At 37.9% G+C, this 11,270-nt stretch overlaps 1 pseudogene; it reads left to right on the forward strand.

The window, feature by feature from the left end:
* The window catches only part of LOC129232190 (uncharacterized), a 222,266-nt pseudogene that overhangs the window by 137,933 nt on the left and 73,063 nt on the right, over positions 1–11,270 (forward strand).

Below are 11,270 nucleotides of genomic sequence, written 5' to 3' on the forward strand. Positions count from 1 at the left end.
CCTATTTTTGATTAGAGAAAAGCTCCCTATGAATGGATGTCAAATGGTTTCATCTGTTTTGCATAAATATGTCAATTAGTTATGTAAGAATAACTACAGTACTTCTATTCTTTCACTATTACTTGTTATTTTTGCAACAATTATTAAACTGTTTGAGAACTTAGTTCAAAATAATTTCAATTACTTTTTAGTAATATCATAAATACACATATGTTTTTAAGAGATTTTAACAGTTTCTTAAAATTCTTATGCTAAGTGGTTTCTGGAAGCAAAGTATTTTTTTTTTAAATTTTCTATAATATTTCCATTGTAGAAAAATTTAATATACTGTTTTGTAGGTTTTTTCACCCAAAAAAATTGACTTGATATGTTTTTTTTAACCATTTTATTAAAAAAGTAGCATCTTTTTAAAATATATCTTTAGTTACACAACTTAAAACGTTTAAAATACTGCATTTTTTACAAACATACAATGGATTTCAAGTAGAGCAAAGAAAGAAAACCATTATCATTGGTAACGTAAATCAGGGAAATTTGGTGAACGAAATCAGGGAAAAGTCAGGGAACTTTTTTTCACAGTTCCTGTCGCCACCTTGATAAAGCAGTTTGCTATTTCTTCGGCTTTTGTTTAAGAAACTAACTGTTGCATTTATGTAGGTGACCTAATCTTATTCATGCACTCTTTTAAGAAACCAGTTTCTATAATTATCTCTTTAGGTAATTCTAGTCTCCAAAAAGGACTAGTTTTCAAGTTTGGAAATTTTTTCGATATTATCATGAAAAATGGTACCATTGCTATGTCTAATGTAACTGAATTTTATAAATCTTTCAAGTGTTTTTTTTAAATGAGATTGTTGCTTAATTTTCCATAAGCCATTACATTAAACTGAACTAGTAATTTCCTCAAGTTTTATATTAATGCAACTTTCTTGGTACAAAATCAAAACTTTAACAATAACAACAGCAATAATGGTAATATAATGAAGAAAAAACCTAAAAAATAAAAGTAACAAATTTAATAGCCAAGTTAAATTTGAAAAAAAAAGAAAAAAAAAACTTCTACAATACTATAAAGTTTAATTGTGGTTTTTTCTTAAAAAGGTTTATACATGCCTGGCAGAAAAAATAGACATAAAAAGACTTGTTTCAGCTACTACATTGTTTAATGTCTTGCAGCAGAGTGAAATATGTTCTAAGCTGCTGAGACTAACTTAAATTTGAAGCTTTTTTTCATAATTAAGTAATAACTACATTGCTTATATTGCGTTTCTGAATTTGAAATGTGTAATGCATAATTGCATATATTTTTTCATCACCTTACAAGTGCATGAGATCAACATTTTAGTTTTCTTGTTAAAGGGGCATTCCACGGTATTTTTGACATTTATGTAGAGTCCGTAACGTGACCTTTTTTGCCATAACTTTTTAATTTACCGTTTGATTAGCATATTATTTTATTTTGATCTTCTCCTACCAACACACCAGCTCGAATTAAAATAATTTGCAAATCAAACAATAAATTAAAAAGTTATGGCAAAAAAAGGTCATGTTACGGACTCTACATAATGTCAAAAATACCGTGGAAAGCCCCTAAAATGAGCATTTCAACACTCGAAATTTCTGACGTCCATTTTAAACATTGAAGCAGAAAGGTCTTGTACATCAAGTACAATGCATATATTATTACACCTATGCAAAATGAAATGGTATATCAGAAGAGTAACACTTGTGTATGTTAAAAATAAGAGATTTTTTGCATTTGTGTACTTCTTTTTATTTTTTCTTTGTTAGTTTAAGTTGGTCTTTTATCTAATGTGTGTGTCTGAAGTTTTGTTCTGTACAAGTTTAAGGTAATTGTTGCTTTTTATTGATTGCAATTTATTATAGGTGGCTTCGGGAAGATTTGGAGTCACTATTGAGTACCTAGCCAACGCTGATGAATTGCAAATCAAAATGGCTCAAGGAGCTAAACCTGGAGAAGGAGGAGAGCTTCCTGGACATAAAGTAAACTACAGCAGTTTTTTCATATCGGATTCTTTTGTTTGTGATTTCTTTTTTTTGTGTGTGTGTGTGTGTTTCCTGTACACCAATGGTGTTTTCTAGTTTCAGTCACGTTCATATGCACAATACTGGTGTTAAACACGCTTAATTCAGTTTTGTAGTAGCACAGTAGACCCTCGTTTTACGCGAGTTTATTTACGCGGTTTAAGATTTGACATCGTCATTTTATTTTACGCCTATCAATTTCGGTTTTACGCGGATGTGGCAATGCAAACAGATAAAATTTTCCTTTCTTTCAAAATCCCAACTCCTAAAGATTGCAGATTATGGGTAACCAACTGCAATTTGGTGTATTAATAATCGAGCTTGGGCCACTGGAGACAATTTATGCGATTGGTTCCAGAGCTCTTTCCAGAAGTAAAGTTATTAAACTCTGGAAGAAGAGCTTTTAGGAGTGACAAAGGAGGAAAAAACTAACAAGGATACTGACGTCGGTGACACACAACCAAAATCGTTCACATTGAAATTTTTGAGCCATTCCTAGACAATAGAAATGATCTTTCTGATTTGTTAGTGAAGGAAGATTCTGTCATGGAAATGACGCAAGTGATCATGGATGCGTTTATGCTCTGCAAAGAATTACAGAGAAAAATTCTTAATGACTGCCAAAAGACTATCATAGCCCGCTCCTCTGCATAAACAGAACACTAAATTAATTTATATTTTCTTTATGCATGTTGTGCATAAAAGTCGATATAAGTACACATTAAACTTATTATACAATTAGTCATCACTAGAATGAAGTATTTTGTTATCTACGGAACCAAACCCTTATTTTAGCACTAGTATAAGGTCTCAATTTACGCGGTTTTGATTTACGCGGCATTTCTGTCGAGCGTAACCCCTCGTAAAACGAGATTCTACTGTTTTTTAAAGGTTGTTTAATTGAGTTCACTTCTTTTGATCAAAATATAATTTCTCATTAGTGCCATTTCTAAATTGAGTTTAGTTTCAGGTTTGAATACTTTCCAAAAAATGCAGGAAATGGACAAATCTATTATTTTTAGCGATGTCAGCTTTTGCAGAAGCAGAGTCTCATTCAAATGAGCGGAATACGCGCATCAAATTTTTACTTTTCCTCCTCATTCGGATAGATTCGGCTCATCTGGACGTTTGCAAATTCCATACGATCCGTGGTTGGACAGTATATCTTAAGTGTAGTTTAAAAAAAATAAAAAATGAAAGAAAGTCATACGATGTTCAGTGTTTTTAATTTTCAAACCATTAAAAAGTTCTAAGAATGCTGTTAGAAATTGTATTGTGCTGGCGAGAAAACAATCAACTTTCCAATATAAATGAGATTCCTTCATGAATAGGTTGTAGTTGTCAAATTTGTCTAACGAAGTCTTTTTCAAGGTCAAAGTGACAATTTCTTGCAAAAGGGGGAAATGGGCTATCTCAAGTCTAGCTGTACAAAAATTGTTTTATATTGATCCGGGTTCGTACGCTCCTTCAAAACTCCTCCAATATTCCTTCATTTTGGAAAATTTTTGAAGGCCCCTGCAAACTCCTTCATTTTGGTTTTAACTCCTTCTTTTTTAGTTTCAGACTAGATAATCTTCCTCTGTGACAGCAACTTAAAATGCTTCAGTTGACAACTTAACTTGGTCACAAGGACGATTGTATGAGTGCGGTTTTAATGTAATTTCGTATATTCATTTTTTCCATAAAGATGTAATTTTCAAATTGATAATAGAAGTCATTAAAGTTGAAGGTAAAAATATTATTAGATGACTAAGACATTTCTTAAGTGAAGTAAAACATGTTTAAATGGTGCTCCGCCATTTTTTTCAAGTTTTACGTTTATTGTTTTTCCCCCCACCACACTCTCAGCAGCAAAAGTCAGGTTGTCTGATTATTATTTAAATATTTAAAAATATGTAAGTAGATGTACTCTTTTAAGTGATTGTGTTAAAAAAACAATTTTTTAGTAAAATGCAGTTATGATATTGTAAAAAGGGACAGCCACAGGTGATGGAGTGGGAGACGGGTTCATGAAATTGGGACAAGGGGAAGAGAGAGGGTGACAAAAAAAGACATCACACAGTTATTGTGACAATATGTTTATGAAAAATATGACATGTAACAAGAGGAGGAGTTAGGTGAAGTGTGACAAAGATGGAAGGGTGTTGAATATGTTGAAAAAAAGTGAGACCTCCTTCAATCACAGCCCATTAGTACTCGTTCAAAAGTGACGAGAGGAGGAGTTAGGTGAAGTGTGACAAAGATGGAAGGGTGTTGAATATGTTGAAAAAAAGTGAGACCTCCTTCAATCACAGCCCATTAGTACTCGTTCAAAAGTGACGAGAGGAGGAGTTAGGTGAAGTGTGACAAAGATGGAAGGGTGTTGAATATGTTGAAAAAAAGTGAGACATCCTTCAATCACAGCCCATTAGTACTCGTTCAAAAGTGACGAGAGGAGGAGTTAGGTGAAGTGTGACAAAGATGGAAGGGTGTTGAATATGTTGAAAAAAAGTGAGACCTCCTTCAATCACAGCCCATTAGTACTCGTTCAAAAGTGACAAGAGGAGGAGTTAGGTGAAGTGTGACAAAGATGGAAGGGTGTTGAATATGTTGAAAAAAAGTGAGACCTCCTTCAATCACAGCCCATTAGTACTCGTTCAAAAGTGACGAGAGGAGGAGTTAGGTGAAGTGTGACAAAGATGGAAGGGTGTTGAATATGTTGAAAAAAAGTGAGACATCCTTCAATCACAGCCCATTAGTACTCGTTCAAAAGTGACGAGAGGAGGAGTTAGGTGAAGTGTGACAAAGATGGAAGGGTGTTGAATATGTTGAAAAAAAAGTGAGACCTCCTTCAATCACAGCCCATTAGTACTCGTTCAAAAGTGACGAGAGGAGGAGTTAGGTGAAGTGTGACAAAGATGGAAGGGTGTTGAATATGTTGAAAAAAAGTGAGACATCCTTCAATCACAGCCCATTAGTACTCGTTCAAAAGTGACGAGAGGAGGAGTTAGGTGAAGTGTGACAAAGATGGAAGGGTGTTGAATATGTTGAAAAAAAGTGAGACCTCCTTCAATCACAGCCCATTAGTACTCGTTCAAAAGTGACGAGAGGAGGAGTTAGGTGAAGTGTGACAAAGATGGAAGGGTGTTGAATATGTTGAAAAAAAGTGAGACATCCTTCAATCACAGCCCATTAGTACTCGTTCAAAAGTGACGAGAGGAGGAGTTAGGTGAAGTGTGACAAAGATGGAAGGGTGTTGAATATGTTGAAAAAAAGTGAGACCTCCTTCAATCACAGCCCATTAGTACTCGTTCAAAAGTGACGAGAGGAGGAGTTAGGTGAAGTGTGACAAAGATGGAAGGGTGTTGAATATGTTGAAAAAAAGTGAGACATCCTTCAATCACAGCCCATTAGTACTCGTTCAAAAGTGACGAGAGGAGGAGTTAGGTGAAGTGTGACAAAGATGGAAGGGTGTTGAATATGTTGAAAAAAAGTGAGACCTCCTTCAATCACAGCCCATTAGTACTCGTTCAAAAGTGACGAGAGGAGGAGTTAGGTGAAGTGTGACAAAGATGGAAGGGTGTTGAATATGTTGAAAAAAAGTGAGACATCCTTCAATCACAGCCCATTAGTACTCGTTCAAAAGTGACAAGAGGAGGAGTTAGGTGAAGTGTGACAAAGATGGAAGGGTGTTGAATATGTTGAAAAAAAGTGAGACCTCCTTCAATCACAGCCCATTAGTACTCGTTCAAAAGTGACGAGAGGAGGAGTTAGGTGAAGTGTGACAAAGATGGAAGGGTGTTGAATATGTTGAAAAAATCTGAGACATCCTTCAATCACAGCCCATTAGTACTCGTTCAAAAGTGACGAGAGGAGGAGTTAGGTGAAGTGTGACAAAGATGGAAGGGTGTTGAATATGTTGAAAAAAAGTGAGACATCCTTCAATCACAGCCCATTAGTACTCGTTCAAAAGTGACGAGAGGAGGAGTTAGGTGAAGTGTGACAAAGATGGAAGGGTGTTGAATATGTTGAAAAAAAGTGAGACATCCTTCAATCACAGCCCATTAGTACTCGTTCAAAAGTGACGAGAGGAGGAGTTAGGTGAAGTGTGACAAAGATGGAAGGGTGTTGAATATGTTGAAAAAAAGTGAGACATCCTTCAATCACAGCCCATTAGTACTCGTTCAAAAGTGACAAGAGGAGGAGTTAGGTGAAGTGTGACAAAGATGGAAGGGTGTTGAATATGTTGAAAAAAAGTGAGACCTCCTTCAATCACAGCCCATTAGTACTCGTTCAAAAGTGACGAGAGGAGGAGTTAGGTGAAGTGTGACAAAGATGGAAGGGTGTTGAATATGTTGAAAAAATCTGAGACATCCTTCAATCACAGCCCATTAGTACTCGTTCAAAAGTGACGAGAGGAGGAGTTAGGTGAAGTGTGACAAAGATGGAAGGGTGTTGAATATGTTGAAAAAAAGTGAGACATCCTTCAATCACAGCCCATTAGTACTCGTTCAAAAGTGACGAGAGGAGGAGTTAGGTGAAGTGTGACAAAGATGGAAGGGTGTTGAATATGTTGAAAAAAAGTGAGACATCCTTCAATCACAGCCCATTAGTACTCGTTCAAAAGTGACGAGAGGAGGAGTTAGGTGAAGTGTGACAAAGATGGAAGGGTGTTGAATATGTTGAAAAAAAGTGAGACCTCCTTCAATCACAGCCCATTAGTACTCGTTCAAAAGTGACGAGAGGAGGAGTTAGGTGAAGTGTGACAAAGATGGAAGGGTGTTGAATATGTTGAAAAAAAGTGAGACATCCTTCAATCACAGCCCATTAGTACTCGTTCAAAAGTGACAAGAGGAGGAGTTAGGTGAAGTGTGACAAAGATGGAAGGGTGTTGAATATGTTGAAAAAAAGTGAGACCTCCTTCAATCACAGCCCATTAGTACTCGTTCAAAAGTGACGAGAGGAGGAGTTAGGTGAAGTGTGACAAAGATGGAAGGGTGTTGAATATGTTGAAAAAAAGTGAGACCTCCTTCAATCACAGCCCATTAGTACTCGTTCAAAAGTGACGAGAGGAGGAGTTAGGTGAAGTGTGACAAAGATGGAAGGGTGTTGAATATGTTGAAAAAAAGTGAGACATCCTTCAATCACAGCCCATTAGTACTCGTTCAAAAGTGACGAGAGGAGGAGTTAGGTGAAGTGTGACAAAGATGGAAGGGTGTTGAATATGTTGAAAAAAAGTGAGACCTCCTTCAATCACAGCCCATTAGTACTCGTTCAAAAGTGACAAGAGGAGGAGTTAGGTGAAGTGTGACAAAGATGGAAGGGTGTTGAATATGTTGAAAAAAAGTGAGACCTCCTTCAATCACAGCCCATTAGTACTCGTTCAAAAGTGACGAGAGGAGGAGTTAGGTGAAGTGTGACAAAGATGGAAGGGTGTTGAATATGTTGAAAAAAAGTGAGACCTCCTTCAATCACAGCCCATTAGTACTCGTTCAAAAGTGACGAGAGGAGGAGTTAGGTGAAGTGTGACAAAGATGGAAGGGTGTTGAATATGTTGAAAAAAAGTGAGACCTCCTTCAATCACAGCCCATTAGTACTCGTTCAAAAGTGACGAGAGGAGGAGTTAGGTGAAGTGTGACAAAGATGGAAGGGTGTTGAATATGTTGAAAAAAAGTGAGACATCCTTCAATCACAGCCCATTAGTACTCGTTCAAAAGTGACGAGAGGAGGAGTTAGGTGAAGTGTGACAAAGATGGAAGGGTGTTGAATATGTTGAAAAAAAGTGAGACATCCTTCAATCACAGCCCATTAGTACTCGTTCAAAAGTGACGAGAGGAGGAGTTAGGTGAAGTGTGACAAAGATGGAAGGGTGTTGAATATGTTGAAAAAAAGTGAGACCTCCTTCAATCACAGCCCATTAGTACTCGTTCAAAAGTGACGAGAGGAGGAGTTAGGTGAAGTGTGACAAAGATGGAAGGGTGTTGAATATGTTGAAAAAAAGTGAGACCTCCTTCAATCACAGCCCATTAGTACTCGTTCAAAAGTGACGAGAGGAGGAGTTAGGTGAAGTGTGACAAAGATGGAAGGGTGTTGAATATGTTGAAAAAAAGTGAGACCTCCTTCAATCACAGCCCATTAGTACTCGTTCAAAAGTGACGAGAGGAGGAGTTAGGTGAAGTGTGACAAAGATGGAAGGGTGTTGAATATGTTGAAAAAAAGTGAGACATCCTTCAATCACAGCCCATTAGTACTCGTTCAAAAGTGACGAGAGGAGGAGTTAGGTGAAGTGTGACAAAGATGGAAGGGTGTTGAATATGTTGAAAAAAAGTGAGACCTCCTTCAATCACAGCCCATTAGTACTCGTTCAAAAGTGACGAGAGGAGGAGTTAGGTGAAGTGTGACAAAGATGGAAGGGTGTTGAATATGTTGAAAAAAAGTGAGACCTCCTTCAATCACAGCCCATTAGTACTCGTTCAAAAGTGACAAGAGGAGGAGTTAGGTGAAGTGTGACAAAGATGGAAGGGTGTTGAATATGTTGAAAAAAAGTGAGACCTCCTTCAATCACAGCCCATTAGTACTCGTTCAAAAGTGACAAGAGGAGGAGTTAGGTGAAGTGTGACAAAGATGGAAGGGTGTTGAATATGTTGAAAAAAAGTGAGACATCCTTCAATCACAGCCCATTAGTACTCGTTCAAAAGTGACGAGAGGAGGAGTTAGGTGAAGTGTGACAAAGATGGAAGGGTGTTGAATATGTTGAAAAAAAGTGAGACCTCCTTCAATCACAGCCCATTAGTACTCGTTCAAAAGTGACGAGAGGAGGAGTTAGGTGAAGTGTGACAAAGATGGAAGGGTGTTGAATATGTTGAAAAAAAGTGAGACCTCCTTCAATCACAGCCCATTAGTACTCGTTCAAAAGTGACGAGAGGAGGAGTTAGGTGAAGTGTGACAAAGATGGAAGGGTGTTGAATATGTTGAAAAAAAGTGAGACATCCTTCAATCACAGCCCATTAGTACTCGTTCAAAAGTGACGAGAGGAGGAGTTAGGTGAAGTGTGACAAAGATGGAAGGGTGTTGAATATGTTGAAAAAAAGTGAGACCTCCTTCAATCACAGCCCATTAGTACTCGTTCAAAAGTGACAAGAGGAGGAGTTAGGTGAAGTGTGACAAAGATGGAAGGGTGTTGAATATGTTGAAAAAAAGTGAGACCTCCTTCAATCACAGCCCATTAGTACTCGTTCAAAAGTGACGAGAGGAGGAGTTAGGTGAAGTGTGACAAAGATGGAAGGGTGTTGAATATGTTGAAAAAAAGTGAGACATCCTTCAATCACAGCCCATTAGTACTCGTTCAAAAGTGACGAGAGGAGGAGTTAGGTGAAGTGTGACAAAGATGGAAGGGTGTTGAATATGTTGAAAAAAAGTGAGACCTCCTTCAATCACAGCCCATTAGTACTCGTTCAAAAGTGACGAGAGGAGGAGTTAGGTGAAGTGTGACAAAGATGGAAGGGTGTTGAATATGTTGAAAAAAAGTGAGACCTCCTTCAATCACAGCCCATTAGTACTCGTTCAAAAGTGACGAGAGGAGGAGTTAGGTGAAGTGTGACAAAGATGGAAGGGTGTTGAATATGTTGAAAAAAAGTGAGACATCCTTCAATCACAGCCCATTAGTACTCGTTCAAAAGTGACGAGAGGAGGAGTTAGGTGAAGTGTGACAAAGATGGAAGGGTGTTGAATATGTTGAAAAAAAGTGAGACATCCTTCAATCACAGCCCATTAGTACTCGTTCAAAAGTGACAAGAGGAGGAGTTAGGTGAAGTGTGACAAAGATGGAAGGGTGTTGAATATGTTGAAAAAAAGTGAGACCTCCTTCAATCACAGCCCATTAGTACTCGTTCAAAAGTGACGAGAGGAGGAAGTTAGGTGAAGTGTGACAAAGATGGAAGGGTGTTGAATATGTTGAAAAAAAGTGAGACCTCCTTCAATCACAGCCCATTAGTACTCGTTCAAAAGTGACGAGAGGAGGAGTTAGGTGAAGTGTGACAAAGATGGAAGGGTGTTGAATATGTTGAAAAAAAGTGAGACATCCTTCAATCACAGCCCATTAGTACTCGTTCAAAAGTGACGAGAGGAGGAGTTAGGTGAAGTGTGACAAAGATGGAAGGGTGTTGAATATGTTGAAAAAAAGTGAGACATCCTTCAATCACAGCCCATTAGTACTCGTTCAAAAGTGACAAGAGGAGGAGTTAGGTGAAGTGTGACAAAGATGCGAAGGGTGTTGAATATGTTGAAAAAAAAGTGAGACATCCTTCAATCACAGCCCATTAGTACTCGTTCAAAAGTGACAAGAGGGAGGAGTTAGGTGAAGTGTGACAAAGATGGAAGGGTGTTGAATATGTTGAAAAAAAGTGAGACCTCCTTCAATCACAGCCCATTAGTACTCGTTCAAAAGTGACGAGAGGAGGAGTTAGGTGAAGTGTGACAAAGATGGAAGGGTGTTGAATATGTTGAAAAAAAGTGAGACATCCTTCAATCACAGCCCATTAGTACTCGTTCAAAAGTGACAAGAGGAGGATGTTAGGTGAAGTGTGACAAAGATGGAAGGGTGTTGAATATGTTGAAAAAAAGTGAGACCTCCTTCAATCACAGCCCATTAGTACTCGTTCAAAAGTGACAAGAGGAGGAGTTAGGTGAAGTGTGACAAAGATGGAAGGGTGTTGAATATGTTGAAAAAAAAGTGAGACCTCCTTCAATCACAGCCCATTAGTACTCGTTCAAAAGTGACGAGAGGAGGAGTTAGGTGAAGTGTGACAAAGATGGAAGGGTGTTTGAATATGTTGAAAAAAAGTGAGACCTCCTTCAATCACAGCCCATTAGTACTCGTTTCAAAAGTGACGAGAGGAGGAGTTAGGTGAAGTGTGACAAAGATGGAAGGGTGTTGAATATGTTGAAAAAAAGTGAGACCTCCTTCAATCACAGCCCATTAGTACTCGTTCAAAAGTGACGAGAGGAGGAGTTAGGTGAAGTGTGACAAAGATGGAAGGGTGTTGAATATGTTGAAAAAAAGTGAGACCTCCTTCAATCACAGCCCATTAGTACTCGTTCAAAAGTGACAAGAGGAGGAGTTAGGTGAAGTGTGACAAAGATGGAAGGGTGTTGAATATGTTGAAAAAAAGTGAGACCTCCTTCAATCACAGCCCATTAGTACTCGTTCAAAAGTGACGAGAGGAGGAGGTTAGGTGAAGTGTGAC

Source organism: Uloborus diversus, unplaced genomic scaffold, assembly GCF_026930045.1.
Source record: "Uloborus diversus isolate 005 unplaced genomic scaffold, Udiv.v.3.1 scaffold_11, whole genome shotgun sequence".
NCBI classification, from domain to species: Eukaryota; Metazoa; Arthropoda; class Arachnida; order Araneae; family Uloboridae; genus Uloborus; species Uloborus diversus.